This window comes from Staurois parvus, unplaced genomic scaffold (assembly GCF_062004578.1).
Source record: "Staurois parvus isolate SC_StPar_1 unplaced genomic scaffold, SC_StPar_1.0 ptg000735l, whole genome shotgun sequence".
NCBI lineage: Eukaryota > Metazoa > Chordata > Amphibia > Anura > Ranidae > Staurois > Staurois parvus.
In genome coordinates, this window is record NW_028318531.1 from 1682856 (window position 1) to 1705549 (window position 22694).

At 40.9% G+C, this 22694-nt stretch overlaps 1 protein-coding gene across 4 annotated transcripts in view; it reads left to right on the forward strand.

Moving 5' to 3' along the window:
- THSD7B (thrombospondin type 1 domain containing 7B) overlaps positions 1 to 22694 on the forward strand; it is an 805377-nt gene that overhangs the window by 584839 nt on the left and 197844 nt on the right. The gene's annotated exons all lie outside the window — the stretch shown is intronic.

The window sequence follows — 22694 nt, forward strand, 5'->3', positions numbered from 1 at the left end:
TCTCTAACGTAACACAGAGCAGGTGCACTGAGTGGGGGAGCAGAATGCTGAGACTGGACTTGAACCGATTTCTGTGCTTCTCTAGAACTTTTAGGTTGAATTGATCCACAGTGTTTGCAGCTACAAAGGTAAGTGAGGCCTTGTTTTATATTGTATTTGCTGCTTGTTAAAATATACCTAAATTTAAAAAAAATTACAAAATTCCAGACCCCCCTATCAGCCATGATCTGCTTGCATTGCACAGATAAGCATAGAGACCCAGTGATGACATCACCAAGTCTAAAAGAAGGTATCAAATATATATAAAGAGATTTTATTTAACCATTATATTGGCATGTTAGTGAGCCAGAGTGGAAGAACCAGGGAAGCAGATTCAACTTCGGCTTTGAGAATATGTATGTTTGAATGTTCATAGCCTGGCCACATTTCTATTTCAGGGTTAGCTGGAAATAAATCCTTTGTTTCTTCGGCACAAGTAATCAGTGTTAAGTGAGGGCGATAAAGGAATGCTGTGTCAGCCGTAGAGAAATTTCAGATGTAAAAACGTGTTAAGCATCTGCAGGGCATTTTGTCATGGAGCAAGTGAACTAATGGCTGTGTAATTCTCTTTTCTCCCTGCTTGTCACGCACCCCTCGGCAAAGGCTCAGGTTGGTATTTTATTCTCTGTATTGATTGTCATTCACATACAATATTTATAATACTGGTTACAAGCTGGAAGCGTGTGGCCTCTGTGTGATGTCCAGTCTGGGCGACAATACTAATTTACCCATAAACCTTGGTCTATAATTTTCTGCTTGAAGATTGGCATAACAAAAGGTTATAAGTAAGGCTGGATGAATACTTTGCTTCTTTAGCTATTTAATGTATACCTATGGGCAGGCTATGCACATTCAAGTATTATATTGTTGCATTTTTTAACAAGCAGTAAATTAGCTTTAAAATAAGTCCAGAATTACCTCTGTAGCTGCAGCCACTGTGGAGCAATTAATTCTCAAATTGTACAGCAGAAGCAGTAAAGTTGTTCAGGTTGTTCTCTTAAAACCTGCTTTTTTTTCAGTGAATCAGCAGCTCAACCCAGGGGCGGACTGACCATTTGGAAACTCGGGCACTGCCCGAGGGCCCGGGGTCAGTAGGGGGCCCCATGAGATGCCCCTGATACTTTTTTCATAGGCTTTTTTGAGTTTGGACAAGGACACAGGGGCCCCATGATCCCCCTATTGCCCGGGGGCCCCATGAGTTGTCAGTCCACCCCTGGCTATACCCCCTTTCTTCCCCCCCCAGCTCAGCTCTTCCTGCTCATACTCCCAACAGCGGCTCAGCAACTTTGCTCCACCACCCCAGCTGTGACTCAACAGTTCCAAATACCCTGTCCTGCACTCCCAGCAGTGACTAAAGCTGGCCATAGACAGGTCAAAACTTGGCTGGTTTGGTAGGAACAGGACTAAATTCGATTTGCCCATGAGCAGGCAGGTTATACTGAAGGCAATCCATCGATTGACTTCAGTACAACTAGCCTGTCGGGTATTTTACACCCAATCACTGCCAGCGGCTATAGCTGCCGGCAGTGATCATTGTATTCTGCCAGTGGGGAAGGCTCCCTGCCAGCAAAACTCAATAGCGTTGCGGGAGGGATTCCTCCATCAACACTAACTGAGTTTGTGTGGAAATTGAGCAATTTTCTTTCCTTCAGCCCGTGCATAATGTTTGGCCTCCCTAAGCAGCTCAGCTTCCCCTGCTTTCCCCTCCCAGCAGAGATACAACACTTTAGCTCACCCTAATCCCACCTTCCAGAGTTACATTAGAAGGTTTTGGAGTAATTACTCGAAGGACAGGGCAGAGGGAGGTTTGAGTCATTGCTGGGAGGACAGGGTGAACTGAGCTACCTGAGTTTACATCTGGAATAAGGAATAGAATGAACTGTGCTGCAGCATTACTGCTGGGGAAAGGGGGGGGAGGGCATAATAAGCTGAACCGAAGAGTCACTGCATGGGGGGGGGGGGGTAGCTGAGTTGCTGAGAGAAGGGCTTGGGTGATTTGAGTGTTTCGTGCTTCTGCTGTGAATTTTGAGGACACGTTGCTCCAAAGTGTTGGCAGCTATAGAGGTCATGGATAGCTTGATATAAAGCTCATTTACTGTTTGTCAAGAATAGTCTTGAAATCATGGCCATAGGTCCATAGGTTCATTTTAAAGGTTCGTGTACCAAATTTTAAAGCTTTTTTTTTTTTACATTTTCAACAAAGAGTGTAAGTGTCAGATCCTCCGCAAAACTTATACCGCTATCTGTGTTTTCCTTGAGGACCATTCCTAGGACATGATTAGGGTTTTGTACTAGAACTAGAACTCTATATATATATATATATATATATATATATATATATATATATATATATATATATATATATATATATATATATATATATATATATTGCAGCACATAGATTTTGTATACATAGATTCCCATAGCTAGCACCAAAGCAGAAGAGTTGGCTTCTTTGCCCTCCTTAACTCCTCTGTAGGCAAAGCCTGTTGTTTACAGAGCACAATATTTAAAGATAAAAGTTATACACAAAGCCAAAGAATCAAAAGAATATAGTTTCATTCTGAGAGAGAGAGCCTGAAGGCAAACAGCTTCTGCTTTAGACTGGGGTGTGCCTTGTTTTCTTCAGGGGTACCTTGGCAAAATGTCTACAAATTGCACAATAACTGTGTACAAGCCAGTGGGTGGGACAAGCCGGCCTTTTAGTTACACAAAGCCACAGGTTTTCATTGTGCACCATTATGACCTTCTAGTCACCAGCATCCTGACAACCAATGACATCATCAGTTGATAAGGAGCTGCCTGCACAGCATCCTTGTTTGACCCTCCCTGCTCCTCTCCTTCAGCGCTAGGGTCACATTAGTTCAGTGATGGAGAAAAACTGAGGGAGAGGAGAAACACTGGAATAGTACTCAGTACCAGTGTGCAAAAGTGTATTTGCTTTGGAAAAATAAATCACCTCTAATGTTGGGTGTCCTATGTGTGTGGATGTTGCTGCGATATATAAAACTATTAGAATAGTTTTTCACATTTTAGAATGGGGTGCCTCTGTTCATAATTTTGCCTGGAAAAATGTTGAGAAACACTGCTTTAGGAAACCTGTAATGCTCTGAGATGTAGTATATTAATATATTATTTAAAAAAAAATCAGTTGTTGCAAAAAGTTGCACTTATCTGCATCTGTCCGTGCTGCAATGTTAAGATTCAGTTAAAAGAGTGGGATCCACGATAATTGTTGATAGCAGGGGCGGACTGACAACTCATGGGGCCCCCGGGCAATAGGGGGTCATGGGGCCCCTGTGTCCTTGTCCAAACTCAAAAAAGCCTATGAAAAAGGTACCAGGGGCATCTCATGGGGCCCCCTACTGACCCCGGGCCCTCGGGCAGTGCCCGAGTTTCCAAATGGTCAGTCCGCCCCTGGTTGATAGTACACATACCCAATAAATGAAACCTGTCAGGAAACATGTATGCTGCCACTGTTGACTTGATTTTAAAGGTGCCTTTTCCTCCAACCTGGGGTAGTTGCTGGGATTGTACAATTATTATCAGTTTGTGTAATATCCAGTGCTTTTCATGCAATCATCGTCAGATTGTACATTTTAATGCACTGTGCGGTGCCATTGTATCTGGGTTTACACCTATGTAGGCAAGAAAGGGTGTGTAGGTGGGTTAAGGTCTGTGTGTACAATGTGGGCATAAGGCCATATAGAAGGTAGTTGTGGGTAGCTTGGAACGAGGAGGCTTAGACTGTAAAGTTCCTGTTTTGTGGCTCTCTCTTTATGGGGAATGCCATCTGTTATCTCTATGGGCACCATCAAGATAGCTTAAAACACATTAAAATGTAAGAAAAACCCTGGTGGCGGGCAAGTAATCCAAGCTTGGCCAGCCTTGTAAGATGGTATAATGTCTATGGACTTTGTTGTACAAGTTTCTATACAGTAAAAGTAGTTAAAGGAGGACGTGAGTCTCTTTATTGCAATGGGATTGAGGGTAAGCCAATACCTGGGTAGCAAAGACAGTGACTTGCTCCATTGGGAAACAGGTGGTGGCAAAGTAAAAGTGGGTCAGTCAACTTGATGGTGGTGAGTTGGGTTCCTTTGAGAGACCATAAGCCTTGAAACTCACAATTTTGGTGATTTTTAGGTCTGATTGTTCAGCACAATTCCCGAAAGACCAACATATGGTCATTGAAAACTAAGCTCGCCTCTTACGCAAGTGAATGTGTGTTTTCTGATGTGGCCCTCACAGGTCGTTTAGTGTAGATACAGAGCAATGGAACTGGGGTTTCTGACCCTCCACTGTTGAAATGTACAGTGGGCCTTTAGCATAGGAACTGGCTTAACAACTCGCCACTAGGGGACGCTACAGCACTGGATGAAAAGCAAGATATGTAAATTATAACAAAGTATCATAATGATGCAATTTATGTCTTCTATGGTTTGAGCTACTAGTGACTGTGAGTTTTTACAATCACTTGTCAAGTTCAAAATGTGTTTTAAAGGTCAAGGCCATTCAAAGCTAATATTTCAGCTTTGGTTGTACAGAAGAAGATTGATTCTTTTGCTGGCTTCATATATTTTTTGACTCTACTGGTGAGATTTCCCCTGAGTATCTACTTTGGGTGAAATTGAAATTCTATTTGCTCCTTGTTACTCTTATAATAAGTCTGGCGAAAGCCAAACATACAATTAAAAAATATTAAGCCACCCGGGGCTCTCTACAGGTCCTTTAAAGTGGTTGAAAGCCCTTACATATGATGAGTGAAGTGATTGGCCTCAGGTGATACAGAGTTGAAACAAATCCTCCCACGTAAGTTGTACCTGTCTGTCTGCAGTCTTCTCTTTTCTACATCCATTCTAAGTCTAGAATTTAAAAAGCTTATCTGAGAGTTCAGAAAAAAGGGGGCAGAGAGCTGAAATTACTCTGCAGAGCTCCATAAGGAGAGTTGTGAGAGCTGATTGGAGGGAAGGGACCCCCACCCCCTCCACTAAGCACACAGGAACAGAGCTGAGGCTCTCAATCTTCTGAAGGTCCCTCCCCTGTCACCATTTTCTCTTGGTGTCAGGAAATTTTGTCAGAAGTGATTCATGCTGATAGCAGATTTTTTTTGTCCAAAGGAGCCTGGAAAGCATTGCACCAGCGATCAGTAGATCGCTGTTGCCATGCAGTTCTCCTGCAGACCTGTCAGAATTCCTTTCGGCAAGCAGATATACTGACAGGAAGCTTCAATGAACTACCATGGCGCTCCACAGCAATGTGGAAGTTCATTGGAAACTAAAAGCCGACAGCCGCTAAGGCTAACAGGACTTGTATGCACGCATTCACAGAACTCGGTGAATGAACAAAGTTGTTTTCAAATCTGACAGATAGTATGGAGAAACTTCTCCGTTCTCCTGTAAGGGGAGGCAGCGACTGCAGCTATAGGAACATGTTACATGTTCCACCCTAAAAACGAGTGGAACATGTAACATGTTCCAAAGATGAACTTAACCTTTAAAGTAAACCTGTGTGATTAATAGGGAAAGCTTGGGAGGTGGAATACACCCATATGGAATAAAAATATATTTGAAATATATTTTAAAAATATTCTTCATTTTATATTTTAAAAATACATTGCCATATATTTGAAATACTACTATTTTGGCCATATTCAATATATTTTGAAATATATTTCAATAAATATATGTATATGTGGGTATGTATATGTGTGTGTGTGTGTGTGTGTGTGTGTGTGTGTGTGTGTGTATATATATATATATATATATATATATATATATATATATATATATATATATATATTGCATGTTGAAGTACGTTTTTATTACAAAATATATGAAAAATATTTTTACAAATTTCAAATATCTTCAAAAATACAAATCTACATTTTTGGAATGCATTTACAAATATATGTAAATATATATGTTCAAATTACTTTTTTTATATGGTAAAAAAAATCTGAAGAATATATTTAAAAATATATATATTTTTAAAAATATATTATTTTAAATATATTCTTCAGATTTTTTTAACATATAAAAAAGTAATTTTAACATATATATTTATGTATATTTGTAAATGCATTCCAAAAATGTAGATTTGTATTTTTTAAAGACATATAGTATATTTGAAATGTATTTTTAAAAATATTTTTCATTTATCTTGCAATAAAAACACATTTCAACATGCTGTGTGTGGTATGTATGTATGTATGTATGTATGTATGTATATATATGTGTATATGTGTATATATATATATATATATATATATATATATATATATATATATATATATATATATATGTGTATGTATGTATGTAGTATTTCAAATATATGGCAATATATTTGCGAAGAATATTTTTTATATATATTTCAAATATATTTTTCTTCCATGTAGGGGTAGAGCCATGCTTGACTTCAGAGGAACTTTGGCTACTTATATGTCTTGATCAACTGATTATTTTGGACCTCTTGCTGTGTATTTTTTCATTATATGCCCACTTTGAATGGCCCAGTCTGTGACAGGGTCACTTTAAATTTCAGAGATAACAGATACCGATATCTTTCAATAGGGAACACGTTTGAAAATTAAAACCGTAGAAATACTGTCAACTTACTCTGTCAAAAAACTATCAACTTCAGTAACGGTGCTGCAGCATCATTTAAATTTGCCCTGGGGCTTGTAAAGTAGCAAATAAGAGTACAGTTGATGGTATAATTAGTAGCTATAATCCCTGTTTTGTTGACTGACCCAGTACAGAGGGATGGGAAAAAATCACATTTCTTGTGCATCTTCTTTTTCTTCCTTCTTTTATTTTATTAGAACATTTGTGAGTCGTGTGGGTGGAGATCCAGTTACATATATAAAAGGAGTCTTTAAGCCTTGTGCTGCTGACTGCGATATAACTACGACTCACTTTTTAGTTCAACTCTTCTGAAGAGTCTGAAAAGCTACTGAATTATTTACAGTAACTGAACATTTTATTTTAGAAAAAAAAAAGATTTAGTGTCTAAAGCTGTATCGCATTTGCAGAGAGATGGTAGATGTAATGGGGTAATTATTGTTGTGCATGGTTGTCCTCATTTTCCCTCAATAGACAAGATTTTATCCCAAGTCCTTACAGTAAACATGCAGTTATTCTATACCTAAACTGGTATTAGAAATTAAATACTGCAGATTTCTCATCAGTGAAGCATGGAAAGTCAAGCCCAGGCCGCTCCCTACTGCACCCTTTATTAGCCTATGAGAAAGTTTTGGCACATTGATGAACCAATATTGAGATCCGGTGGCATTGGGTGGAAATACTCCTCCATTCAGACTTCATTTACAGCATGCACTAATGGAACGAGCACCAGACCAAAGGATAAAAGAGTCCAAATTAATTTATTAGGTTGCACTAAAAACAGCCAATGCATTGCAGGGGTCAAAAAATACTCCCCCTTCATCAAGGGTATATAGGGAAGTGAATTGCTAGCTAACCAGGAGAGTTATTGGCCAGCAGTATCTGCGTGAGCAATCAAGACATCAAGATTGCTCATGCAGATACTGCTGGCCAATAACTCTCCTGGTCCAGCAATTAGCTTCCCTACATAGCCCCGATGAAGGGGGTGCATTTTCTGACCCCAGAAACATGTTGACTGTTTTTCAGTACAAACAAATAAAATAGATGTCCTTTAATGAAATTGAGATCAGCGGTGATCCTGAGGATCATTAGTGGTTTATGAAACAGAGATGATCAGTGGAGAGCATGTTCCTCTCCTCATTAGGAGAAGCGATCTACACCGCTTCATAAAAAGGCATTCAGAGGAGAACTGATCCTCTGAGAATGCCAGAGAACTGATATGATAAAAGGAAACCTTAATTTGGACTCTTATTCTTTGGTCTGGCGCTTCTTCCATTATTATATATGTTTTTTTCTGGTAACCTGCTGGGGTACCCACTGGAGGGTAGCTTTGTCTGTTCTGAGCAGCCTGACCTGAGCCAGTGAGCTCTCTGAATGTTTTTGTCCTCTCACTACTTTGTATGATCTCACATCAAAATCGTAGTGCTCTTGGATGCTTTTTCCTTCTTTTAGAGCATGACCTGCAGTCAGCGACAATTGCCAGACATTATATAGCCATCTGCTTCTTGTTCAGACCTTCCAACATCATATTTCTTTGCCACTATCATGCGATCGAATGCTGAGAGCTGCACAGAAATTCAATATTGTATGCATGCAAAACATTGAAATGTGCTGCACGTCTTTATTAACGAAGGCTGAATGAGAAGGCCAATTTCATGCTTTTGATCCTGCCACCTACAAGAGCTTGCTAGTGGTGGTAACACTATGGAGGGCACAGCAGGAACACAAAACACTTACAAGCTTGTATGGGTTGCTCCCTTGCCAACTGGATGACCTAGTAGTCATTCTCTCCCTGGCGACTTACATTCTTAGGCAATTTTGGTAGAAACAGAACAACAAATACAAAGCAGGTGAGTGTTCTCCCAATGTGTTCTAGCAATCCTGTTGCATTACACTTTGTGTACGTCACTTATATTCTACTAGAAACTACCATGTTTTATGGTACTTGTAGAATGCTTGCTGGGAATTCTAGCATTTCTACGGTTTGGCAAACCTCTGATCCAGTGCTGCAATCCTGCCCTGGCCATCCCCGTAGGATGATGTTGTCTTTTTATCTCTTCTGAGAGGATCCCGCCAGTGGCCATCCAATAGGAGGTGCCCACGTCTTATAAGCAGTGATGCTGACACCCCAAAGGACCCCTCCAGGAAGTAAACCTAAGAGGGGAAGGCTGTGTCCTGTGCTAAATTAAAATGGGCATTTTTAGCTAAGTTTATTTTTTTTTACTAAAGTGATCAGTCAGAGAGGGGTGGAAAGGACAGGTGGGAGGGAGACATTTTTATCCCGGAGAGGGGCTTTATGCTCCAGACTTTTAAGTGGCAAATGCTGTGTTTTACCACCAGCTATCCTTTTTGCAAAAGAGCTGTTTTACTTCCTGACTTTCCCACCTGTTGCTGACCCAGCTTGTCTTGACTACTCTCTTGCCTGCTGCCTTCTCATGACCTCTGCCTGGACCTGAATTTTCTTTTTCCATCCCATGACCTCTGCCTCGACCTACCTAGTCTAGCATTTCATGTACAGTCTCCAAAATGTAGCCATTGTATTCCACCTAACCCCTTGGTGGGGCAATCCTGAGGGCCACGACCTGGTGACAGCTTGCAGCACAAAAAAAATCTGGGGCCACTAGGTTTCCAGACCAATTTCTACCATCAGAAGCCCTGGTTAACTCTAATTCTCACTTAGGCAGCCCATAGATGATTTTCTTTTTGTTTGTTTTAAACAAAAAAAAAAAAAGAGACTTAATTTTTCCATCCATACGTTGAAGCTGGATGGGTGAATCCTCCCGTTGTGCCTTTGTATTCTAAAATTGGAGAGAAATCCTTGTTAACAGAATACATCGCTCAGCACTTGTGTTGCTGACCAAGTGGAAATTTTCCAACAGACGGTTGTACAGAAGTAGATCGGTATATGGTCTTCTGTACAACCACCTTGCCCATACATGTACTGAAAGTCAGCCGGTCCCTGCTGATCTGGCTACATTTTGATCCATGTATGGCCAGTTTTAGACTCCATGCCCTGGGTGAGTCCACATCACCTTGCAGGGGGCACAATAGCACATGAAGGGGCTGGTTGGTTGTGCCTATAAAGCCAAAAGTTCCCAGTCGTCCTCTGAATACAGTATATTTAATTAAAATAAAACAATAAAATAATCAATAGCTACTTTTTTTTTCAACAGAATGCCATATATATGTAACACCAGCAATGCCATTCAAAGACTAGCTATAATTGTATTCTTTCCATTTTTGTTATGATTGTAAAATATGTTCTTGTGTCCTCCTGACCTGGAAAGATATAAATAAAGAATGCTATAAAAAATGCAAAGGGCGAAAAAAATAAGTGCTCACATGGTAATAAAATGTGAATATTAAAATAACAAATATAGCTAGTATGTTTGTAAAAGAGCTCCATAAGGAGGTTTTAAGCACCTAACACGGGGAGAATTTAGAGGAAATTATTTTACTAAATGGATTTGTCTTTCAATAATTGGACTGGAGGGAATATTGCCCAGGCAGCAGGAAAATGAGTGATTCACGGTATCCAGCAAGAATAATGGATTTGCAGCGTTCCTGTCACTTAAGAAATTATAGAAAGTTGTGTCATAATTGTGATTGATGAAAAGCTTTATTTCATGCCAGGATGGTGTTCGGCAGCAAGTGAGAGCTTGGCATCTCTGCATTTTATCTCTCTTTTTATAGATTAGCAGCTCCGCAGACATCATATTAGTTAAATTCCACTGAGTAGAGAAATGTATGGTTTTTGCCCATTTCTGCTGAAAACAAACACAGCACAGGTTGTTTAACTACTTCAATACTGGACACATTTACCCCCTTTGCTGCCCAGGCCAGTTTTCAGATTTCAGCAAAGACAATCACTCATGCAACATTGTACCCAAATGAAATATTTATAATTTTTGAGACAGAGCTTTCTTTTGGTGGTATTTAAAGTGATTCTAAAGGCTTAAATAAAAAAAATAACAAACATGTTTATACTTACCATTGGTTTTGCACAGAGTAGCATGAATCCTCCTCTTCTTGGGTCACCGCTGGCGCTTCTGGCTCCTCCTTCCTGTTGGGTGCCCCTACAGCAAGCAGCTTGCTATGGGGGCAACCAAGTGTGCCCACACCCCAGGGGAGTGACGTCAAGACGCACGTACGTAGACCGGAAGTGTCGCCGCGGCCATTTTGTTGGTTTTCAACACATGGTTTTCTATGGTGTTTGGTTGGAAAAGTTTGAAACCATGTCTGGAGCTGATAATTTTAAATCTAAATGTAAGTGATGAATAAAAAGTTATCCCTATGCTTGGAAGATAATGTGGAGGAATACTTTTCCATAGTATTGTTTGAGCATTTCAATACTCATAGAGGGTAATAGTATTTAGAACTACTGTGTGTTGGTTGATGGTAGACACTGATTTGCAGTGACCACAGAGTGCTCACAGTTTGATGTGTGTGATTATATGCGCTATAAGAAAATAATTTGGATTTTTTTTTTTTTCACAAAACGTTTTTTGAAGTGTATTTTGGTTGCACGGGGTGATTATTGTAATTATTATTATTATTGAGGTAATGAACTAGATCTTATTATATTTTTTATTTCGAGGTGCGTTTTGGATGAAATAGCAGCCAATCCTTTCAGTGGAGGAAAAGAGTGAATAAATTTGGGGATATTTGCGGACACTATTTTGGACTTTCTTTTTGGATACTTTTTTGATTAGTGGGACTTTGTTGCACATTATATGTTTAAAATCAATTTATTTATCAATTTATTTATTTATTTTATTTATTTATTTTTGTATTTCACAAAAAGGTTGCATATGTACCGTATTTTTTCGCCGTATAAGACGCACCTGACCATAAGATGCACCTAGGTTTTAGAGGCAGAAAACAGGAAAAAAAAATTCTGAACTAATGCACTGCAGACACAGTATAGGAGATGACCAGAGACTGCGGACAGCACAGGGATGACCAGAGACTGCGGACAGCACAGGGATGACCAGAGACTGCGGACAGCACAGGGATGACCAGAGACTGCGGACAGCACAGGGATGACCAGAGACTGCGGACAGCACAGGGATGACCAGAGACTGCGGACAGCACAGGGATGACCAGAGACTGCGGACAGCACAGATGACTGCTGACCTTTGGGGAGGTGGGGAGCGGGTACCTGAATTTGACAGGTACCCGCTCTTACTTCCGCAGTTGTTCTTTGATCTTACCTGTTCCTCGATCCAGCCGCGCGCTGTCTTCCCGGCTTCTGTAATGGCGCTCGGCATGACAGCCGGGTGCCCAGTGCGCATGAGCGAGAAGCACTTGCGCTTTGTGATTGGTCCGGCGGCTTCTGGGATCTGTCATGTGTCCCAGGTACCGCCTTACCATTCACAAAAAGCACCACTTCTTGCGCATGCGCACTTGGCACCCGGCTGTCATGCCCAGTGCCCACACTACAGAAGCCGGAAGACAGCACGCCGCTGGATAGAGGAACAGGTAAGGTCCCGCTGCGAATATGGAGCGGCCGGCCCGGTATTCTGACACGGCCGCGGTGGAAATACCGGACCGGCTGCTCCATATTCGCTCCATAAGACGCACTGACATTTCCCCCCCAGTTTTGGGGAAGAAAAAGTGCGTCTTATACGGTGAAAAATACGGTATGTGCCCACACCCCAGCCTTTGCTCGTGTGTCCATTCACACACGGAGCCGCAGCTCGGCCCTGCCCCCTCTCTCTCCCGCTGCTGTCTCAGCCAATGAGGAGAGGGAGTCCCGAGACTCCAGCACACACTGCTGGATCCAGAGGGGGCTTAGGTGAGTATTAGGGGGGCTGGGGGGATGCTTCACAGAGAAGGTTTTTTTTAACTTCATACATAGAATGCATGAAGGTTAAAAACCTTGTGCCTTTACAAGTACTTTAATTACAGATGGGTTTTTTTATTTTTTGCTATATAAATTAATATCAAAAAATGTGAAAAAAAACCCTTTTTTTTTAGTTTCCGTTATATAATTTTGCTAATAAATAACCTTTCTTCATAAATGTAGGCCAAAATGTATTCTGCTACATTTCTTTAGTAAAAATATATGACTGCCTGTCTCATTTGTTGAGGCCCTAAAATACCAGGACAGTAGATAGAGGAAAGTAGACAGTCCAAGGCATTTAGTAAGAAGCATGGTGAGTTTTTTGAAGTTGTAACTTTTTGTCACGTTTTTGTAAAACAAAGAAATTAAATAAAATTTGCTGTTTTTTTTTCAAATTTGTTTTTACATATTGTCACCAGTGAAGTGCAGCATCATCATATGGCTGGTGTAGTGGTGATCAGGGACACTGACTGGTGACAGCATGTAAAAACAAATATTATCTTTTCAACTTTTTAACATTGTTTTTTTTTTTTACGATTTTTATTTTTTTAAACTATGGCCAGAGCAGTTTATTATACAGTGTCACCACAGTGACACTGTATTGCTCTGGGAAGGTGATCAAGATTTTTTTTTTGTACAGTATGATTGTTTATTACAGTGATGATCACAGCAGGAGCGGACTAACCATTTGGAAACTCTGGCACTGCCCGAAGGCCCGGGGTCAGTAGGGGGCCCCATGAGATGCCCCTGGTACCTTTTTCATAGGCTTTTTTGAGTTTGGGCAAGGACACAGGGGCCCCATGATCCCCTATTGCCCGGGGGCCCCATGAGTTGTCAGGCCGCCCCTGGATCACAGTGCATCATCATGCCAGCACTGCCCACATTAGATGGAGGCAAAGGAGTCGGATTACTAAAGGCAAATAGGCTGTTCACTTTGTAAGAGAATTTTCCCTTAGCTTAGTGAACGAGGTGAAGCTCTGTTGACTTCCATCATCCATTCTTCCATAGTTTCTTGAATGTGTTCAGAAGAGCATCTTGTAAAAAAGTTCATCTTACTTTGAGTCCTCATGCACACTGGACATTTTTACAGCGGCTGTTTTTGGCTTTTGACATTTTTTCTACAGCCAGTAAGCCCCCCAGCATGTTATCCTAGGTGTCCATGCACACATAGACTGTAATCAACGTTTTTTGTCAGGGACGTTTTTTGGCTGGAAAAAAAATCCAGGACTAGTGGGTTTCTAGAAGAGTTTTATTAGCTGTAAAAATGCTCTAACGCTGAAAAACGTGGCCAAACGCGGCAAATCAGCGTTCTTGGACTTTTTTTGACTAAAGAAAAAAACATTAAAAAAAGCTGCAAAACACCACTAAACGCTAATACAAAAATGCTAAAAAAAGGCTGACAAACTCAAGTTTTTAATGTGACTATACACAGCTAACGTTACCAGCGTTATTAAAACGCCCCGTGTGCATGGAGCCTGAGGACTGTTTGAAGCATTTAATGGTTAGGAGCATCAGATACAGGCAACATGTTTGAGAGCACAGTGGCTAAATGGTTAGCACTTCTGCCTGGCAGTACCAGGGTTGTTGGTTCAAATCCCAGCCATGGCACCACCTGCCTGGAGTTTGCATGTTCTCCCTGTGCCTGTGTGGGTTTCCTCCCACACTCCAAAGACATGCTGGTAGGTTAATTGGATCCTGTCTAAATTGGCCCTTGTAAAAGAATGGGAGTTAGGGACCTCAGATTGTACGCCCCTTGAGGGTTAGGGACTGATGTGAATGTACAATATATATGTGTAAAGTGCTGTGTAAATTGATGGCGCTATATAAGTACCTGAAATAAATAAGAGGGAAAGCCTCCCTCTTCTTTAGGAAATGAGCACACTCAGTGTTAATAAAATCACAACCACAGGCACAAATGGAGCTGTGTTAAGGAAAAAGGAAGAGAAGGGTCACTTTTACAGGTTGGGACACGTGCCAGCAAATAATTAATGTTCTGATAATACAAAGCCATAAATAGTGCATCAATGTATTATTTGTGAGGTTATGCAAATAGATCCACCACTCGTTCCCATATATTAAAAGATTAGACAACATGGAAAAAGAAGGTACATCTGTTTAAATTGCTTCTTAGAAATAATAAAATATTTTAAATATTTTTTTTTCTGTGGAACATGGTCCGTGGTGCCTCCTGCCTTTTGATCGATGTCATTATCAATCTCTCCCTGTCCAGCATCACATCACTCTGCATAAGGCTTTTGTAATGGGCAGGTCACCAGCAATGGGATTGCTATTATTACAAGTACTTATATAGCGCCATCAATTTACTCAGCGCTTTACATATATATTGTACATTCACATCAGTCCCTAACCCTCAAGGGGTGTACAATCTAAGGTCCCTAACTCACATTCATACATACACATACTAGGACCAATTTAGACAGCAGACAATTAACCTACCAGCATGTCTTTGGAGTGTGAGAGAAAACTGGAGTACCTGGAGGAAACCCACACAGGCACAGGGAGAACATGGAAACTCCAGGCAGGTGGTGCTGTGGTTGGGATTAGAACCAACGACCCTAGTATTGCAAGGCGGAAGTGCTAACCATTTAGCCACTGTGCTGCCCAGTGCTAAATAAGTCAATGCAGGGCCACACAATGGAGATTGTTGGAATGAGGAGGAAGTTTGTTTTTTTTACCAGGTGGGCTCCTCTCAAAGGTGTGATAGTTACATAAAGCAAATCGAAACAAAAACAAGAAGCGCACCAACCTTGCGCATTACCTCAGTAACCAAAGTTTATTAATTATAAAATAATACTCACAAACAGCGAATAAAATCAGGCATGTAAGTCCTCAAAGGGACCTGAAAGATAAAGAGCCAGCGCGGATCCCATCATGAGGGTAGATACTCAGTACAGCTGACGCGTATCGAAGGGCATCCCTTCTTCATCAGAGCTAGCTGGCTCTTTATCTTTCAGGTCCCGTTGAGGACTTACATGCCTGATTTTATTCGCTGTTTGTGAGTATTATTTTATAATTAATAAACTTTGGTTACTGAGGTAATGTGCAAGGTTGGTGCGCTTCTCGTTTTTGTTTCGATTTGCAGTATTGGTCGGGCTTCCCCAGCCTTATTTGGAGCTGCAAAACTCTACATGCATTGGTGGTCGATCTTTCCAGGTCTGGTTCCATCTATTCGCCACCCGCCTGGGTCCTTGAGCGCAGGAGATTTTGCTTACGATAGTTACATAAAGGACAATTTTGTTAAAGCTGTAGTTGTCCTTTAGCACCTATCTACCATGTTTATAAGCCGACTGTTGGCTCTCTGGTGGAAGTAATTCGGGCAACTGTAAAAAGTGTACAAAAAAAGTAAACATTTATTGTAACGCATAATAAATTAAAAACATGCACATACAAGCATAAATCCATATGCCAGTGTTCCTACATATTAAAATAATTATACTACACATATTGGGTATCAATGCAAATGGTAGAGTGAGAGCTAATAGTTCTAGGGCCATTATTCACTGATAACACTAAACTGGTGCAGAATCATGCAAAGCATTGCACTTGTGATCATTGGATTGCAGGTGCTATGTTAGGCTCCTGCACATTCTTCCTCCAGTTTTCTTCTCATGCCTCTGTACAGGCTGTCAGATTGAGAGCTGGAGGGAGTGTGAGTCTCATCAGCGAGCTCGTAGTCCATTGAGAATTACAAGCCATCTGCTGCGGTGGCAAACAGGATTTGGGGTTTCTTCATTCACAGATCACTGTGAATGACTGTTGTGGCTGAGTGGGTGAAGCCTTGCACAGCTGCGCCGATTTTGAATACGACAGTGGCTGCAGGGAAAAGGATCCCCTGCCCGCTATCACAGGGAAAGGGGATCAGTGGGAGAGGAGTTAGGATCTGGAACACCCTAAATACAGGTGTAATATGTTCTAAAAATGAACTTATCTTTTAAAGCCTCATATATGGACAATTCTGGGTAGCGAAGTTTGTTGCCGTTTCTCGGACACGTTTGGTATCTATTTGCTCAATGCAAGCTCATCTTTTATACTTTTACCAAAGTATATTTTTTACTGAAAATATAGGTTTGATAAACATGTGGACAATTAGTGTGTGACATAAAAAAATTGCAACTGCAATTTTATTCTCCGGAGTCTCTGCTTTTAGAAAATATTAATGTGTGCAAAAAAATAAACAAAATGGCTTTGGTGGAGAAGCAGTTAAGGTAACTGAGCTTCATAGTGGGACTACGGAAGCAAGTAAACTGTTGCATACAAGGTGATTTTACAGCTCTCTACCCAAAAATAAATGATTGTTTTTGTGTAGAATTTTGTATTAAATAAGTGGAAATGCATCTTTATGACCCGACAATCTCATCTCTTTGAGAAGAGAGTTGAGCACTTCTTTGCCTCCTTTGATTGTCCTTATAATTGCACAGAACTATTTCACTTGTAGAAGATGTGAATGTGTCTTTAATGAGACATGAGAATGAATTTCTCTGCGGCGAGCCCGAGCATTGAACTTAAGTTGAAAAGTTGATTTTGAAATGCCAATCTTTGAAGTATCTCAGTACAGACAAGTCTAGAGAGCCCATCTCTATTGAACTGCAATGAAAATGTCACAGGAAAAGTACATCACTTCAGAAGGTTAATGATGGAGGTTGTAGCGCAGAGACAACTGTATTCTGAGATTTGAGTAGGCAGATTTCACTTGTACGCTCGGTGACCTCGCGTATCAAATCACTACGATTGTGGAGTTTAACATGTATTTATGGAACTCTGCAAATTTCATATTCGCTACTGTGTTCAACAAGTACACATTTTAAATTATTACAGCAAAGTTTACCCAGAAGTTACTTTCCATGTGTCCATATTTTACTCATTACATTTAATAAATGTATTTTTGGTTTTTCTAATATTGGCCATATGGCATGCTGTGTATTCAGGGGTTGAACATTGACAATGGGTGTTAATTTGGATTTATATTGTAGCATACTGATAATCTCACTTTGGAGCATCTAAAAAATAGGTAGCCAGCTTCTACACAGTGAAGGTCTATGATAGTCGCCTTGGTTTTGTGGAGAAAATATATGGAACTGGAATTGAAGGGCCACACCAAAATGTTCTGAATGTTCCTGCGCTATTGGTCATCTGTCTATCAGACTGCGTATTCATGGGTGGTGGAGCGGAAACCTTGACGTTGGTTGTTAATTTGGATTTATATTGTAGCATACAGATAATCTCACTTTGAAGCATCTAAAAAATAGCTAGGCAGCTTCTACACATTGAAGGTCTATGATAGTCGCCTTGGTTTTTGGAGGAAATATTTGGAACTGGAATTGAAGGGCCACATCAAAATGTTCTGAATGTTGCTGCGCTATTGGTCATCTGTCTATCAGGCTGTGTATTTTATGGGTGGTGGTGCGGAAACCTTGACGTTGGTTGTTAATTTGGATTTATACTGTAGCATACTGATCATCTCTCTTTGGGGCATCTAAAAAATAGCTAGGCAGCTTCTACACATTGAAGGTCTATGATAGTTGCCTTGTTTTGTGAAGAAAATATTTGGATCTGAAATTGAAGGGCCACACCAAAATGTTCTGAATGTTGCTGTGCTACTGTATTGGCCATCTGTCTTTTAAGCTGTGTATTGAAGGGTGGTGGTACGGGAACCTTGACGCTGGGTGTTAATTTGGATTTATATTGTAGCATACTGATAATCTCATGTAAGATGCAGGCTATATAAAAAAATTAGTACCAATCAAAAGTGCTAGTAAATAAAGTGACAGTGACAATACAAAGCTGTATGTGAGGCGCTCTGAGAATGGCGCTAATGTGAATAATGATCAATATGTGTCACGCTGGATAACAGCGAGAAAGTGATATTAGAGTTACTAATATAAAGTGACAATGGTGAACAGTCCAATATATATAATAAATAAAATCATCCAGGTGAATATCAATAAAAACTCAAAAAAATCTCTGTGATGAACAGGTGAAAGGTGATAAATACTGCTTTTGAATGCACTCACCAGAAGCGCTCATTAAATGCGCATAGTAATATACCCCGCTCCTCCACTGGTAGGGAAAACGTCCACCAAAATATTAATGGTATGGAAAAAGAACACCACTGGCCTCTCACTGTATTACAGGGATGACTCCAGCAGACCTCTCCACCATGGACAGAACCAGCAGAAAAACACAGTCCACCTTAGGGGAAATAGCTTGCAAAAACAAGCCACAAAAGGAGCGCCTATGGTGTAGTCATTTTTGTTGAATAGATGAAACATCCATGTGGGAAAAAAACAGGAATGGCAAAAACACTCACAAAGATAGCCGCCGGACCTCCGTGAGGACGCGTCGGTGTGATGTCAGTACAGCAGGCTCCTCTTTGACGCGTTTCGTATATATACATATATACACATACAGCGGGTAAAAGTATTGAACACATCACCATTTTTCTCAGGAAATATATTTCTAAAGGTGCTAATGACATGAAATTTTCACCACATGTTGGTAACAACCCACGCAATCCATACGTACAAAGAAACCAAAACAAATAATTTCAGAAATTAAGTTATGTGTATTAAAATGGAATAACACAGGGAAAATGTATTGAACACACTGACTGAAATGTATTTACTACTTCTTACAAAATCCTTTGTTGGTAATGACAGCTTCAATACGCCTCCTGTATGCAGAAGCTAATCGCATACATTGCTGAGGTGTGATTTTGGCCCATTCTTCCACACAGTCTTCAAATCTTGAAGGTTCCATGGGGCCTCATCTATGAACTCTGATCTTTAATTCTTTCCATAGATTTTTTTTGGATCCAAGTCAGGTGATTGGTTGGACCATTCTAGCAGCTTTATTTTCTTTCTTTGAAACCAATTGAGAGTTTCCTTGGCTTTGTGTTTGGGATCATTCGCTTGCTGAAATGTCCACCCTCATTTCATCTTCACCATCCTGATAGATGGCAGCAGATTTTTATCAAGAATGTCTCGGTACATTTTTCCCTTCGTCCTTCCTTCAATGGAATGAAGTTTGCCAGTACCGTATGCTGAAAAACAGCCCCACACCTTGATGTTCCCACCTTTAATCTTCACTCTTGGGATGGTGTTTTTGGGGTGATGTGCAGTGCCATTTGACCTCCAAACATGGTGTGTATTATGGCATCCAAAGAGTTCAGTTTTGGTCTCATCTGACCAGACTATATTCTCTCAGTATTTTATAGGCTTGTCTAAATGTTGTGCTGCAAACTTTAAACGAGCTTCAACATGCTTTTTCTCCAGCAATGGAGTCTTGCGTGGTAAGCGTGCATACAGGCCATGGCAGCTGAGTACATTACGTATTGTTTTCTTCTAAACAATTGTACCTTCTAATTCCAGGTCTTTCTGAAGCTATCCACAAGTGGCCCTTAGTTCTTGGACAACTCTTCTTAAAATTCTTTTCACTGTGTCAGAAATCTTGTGAGTAGAACCTGGTCATAGCCGGTTTATGGTTTAAATCAGGGGTGTCCAAACTTTTTTCAAAGAGGGCCAGATTGGATGAAGTGAACATGGTGGAGGGCCGAACATTTTTCCAAACATTCTTTGAACCATTACAATTAAATGCAAATAAATTATTTTATGCCAAGTTAATTGCAAACGACATACTTTTCATTTCATAACATTAAGATCAACTGACAGCTGAGTTTTCACAATGTATTGAAAATAAATGTAAAAAAAACTTACCTGCACTAATGTGAAGGGTGAAAAAGGTAGCTGGAGCTGAAGTCTCTGCTCGGCAGCCGGGAGGGGAAGAGAAACGCACTTAACGCTGGAAGCCCGGCCCTGACGTCACCGCCCTCTGACGCTCCCAGCACGGCGCAGTCACGCATGCGCACTGCTCTCAAGCAGAAGACTGTCTGCCACAGAAGGGAGGGCCGTGCGACAGCCGCATTTACACAGACCAGGGAGAACGCGCCGCAGTCAGGCATGCGCACTGCCCTCTGCTCTCAAGCAGAAGACTGTCTGCCATAGAAGGGAGGGCCGTGGGAGGGCCACATTACACAGAGCAGGGAGGGCTGTTGGAGAGCCGTATTAAACCGACCCCCGGGCCGTAAATGGCCCGCGGGCCAGACTTTGGACATGCCTGGTTTAAATGATGTTCTTTCCACTTCCGAATTATGGCCCTAATAGTGCTCACTGGAACATTCAGAAGTTCAGAAATCCTTCTGTTCTAGGAGACAGGCAGTTACTCTAGGAGAGCTGGACAGGGCCACGGAAGGTCCTTAACCCTTAAGGTCCTTAACATCAGCAGGACCAGTATCTGCTCCTTTGTGCACCGAAGAACAGATTGAGCACTGCCAGAGCCCTACAAAATGACCTCCAGCAGGCCACTGGTGTGAATGTCTCTGACTAAACAATCAGAAACAGACTTCATGAGGCTGGCCTGAGGGCCTGACGTCCTCTAGTGGGCCCTTTGCTCCCTTCCCAGCACCATAAAGCTCGATTGGCATTTGCCATTGGACACCAGAATTGGCAGGTCCGCCACTGGCACCCTCTGGTTTTCACAGATGAGAACAGATTCACCCTGAGCACATATGACAGACCTGAAAGGGTCTGGAGAAGCCATGGAGAATGTTTTATGCTGCCTGTAACATCGTTCAGCGTGACCATTTTGGTGGTGGGTCAGTGATAGTCTGGGAAGGCATATCCATGGAGGGATGCACAGACCTCTGCAGGCTACACAATGGCACCCCGACTGCCAATTAGGTATCGGGATGAAATCCTTGGACCCATTGTCAGACCCTACATTGGTGCAATGGGTCCTGGATTCCTTCTGATGCATGACAATGCCTGGCCTCATGTAGTTAGAGTATGCAGGCAGTTCCTGGAGGATAAAGGTATTGACACCATTGAATGATCCTCACGCTCGCCTGACCTAAATCCAATAGAACACCTCTGAGATATCATGTTTCAGTCCATCTGACTCCACCAGGTTGCACCTCAGACTGTCCAGGAGCTCAGTGATGCCCTGGTCCAGATCTGGAAGGAAATACCCCAGGACACCATCCGTCGTCTCATTAGGAACATGCTCCGACGTTGTCAGGCATGCATACAAGCTCGTGGGGGGCAACTATTGAGTACCATTTTGAGTTGCTGCAATGAAATTTCAGATGGACTAGCCTGCTGTATCATTTTTTGATATTCGAGGTGTCTTTGAATTCAGTCCTCTGTAGGTTGATAATTTTTATTTCCATCAAACGATGGGGCATCCTTACGTTCCTAACACATTACCCAATCCATATCACTATAGATATCCAGTGTGATATTTTTCCCTATATATATATATATATATATATATATATATATATATATATATATATATATATATATATATATATATATTACCACAATCGGAGTGCATTGTTGTTAAAGAAAAAATATAGGCACAAATTGAACCTGCATGAAAATACATTCCATGAGAAAGTTTATATATATATATATATATATATATATATATATATATATATATATATATTTAGGATAGAGGCAGAGCAGATGTTGTTGGTGCATATATATAGATATCTTTTGCCTAGAGGTGGTTTTAGAAGTCAAAAACAGACATGTCAAATGGTTTGCAGAACACAGAAAGAGGTAGGGAAGAAGAGAATAGAAGAAAGATCTAGGTATAATCTGCATAAAATTGTTTTTAAAGGCCATTAGTAGAGATATGTTTGATATGGTATCATAGAGGAGAGCATCAGGCCAAGGACTAAACATGGAGAATGCCAGTAATGAGGTCTGTGCCAAAGAAAGCTATGAATTTTGGGAAATCTTAAAGGGCCAGCCTGAAAAATGGAACAATGAGAGAGTAGTGCTCTAAACTCTAAGAGGGTCATTGCTGCTCAACAACTGCTGCCAGGTTGTTCCTTCATCAGGAGGGTACAGTACTGGTTGTAATATAGACCTTTGGAGTCACTTTTTACTCTGAGTACATCGAAGGTTTCATTCTGTGTTGAGCCCTGATTAAAGGGGAGTAGTATTGTCCTCCAAAAATCTTTGGATGTTTTTATATGGTTTTTTTAACAATCAAAATTATCTCGACTCTTTTATCCAGTTTTGGTCTTTCGTTCCTTTCTGTATTTCTGTGGTTTGAGCTACCGTTGGATGCCCATCAAGGGATGTCTTTCTGTATGGAAACAA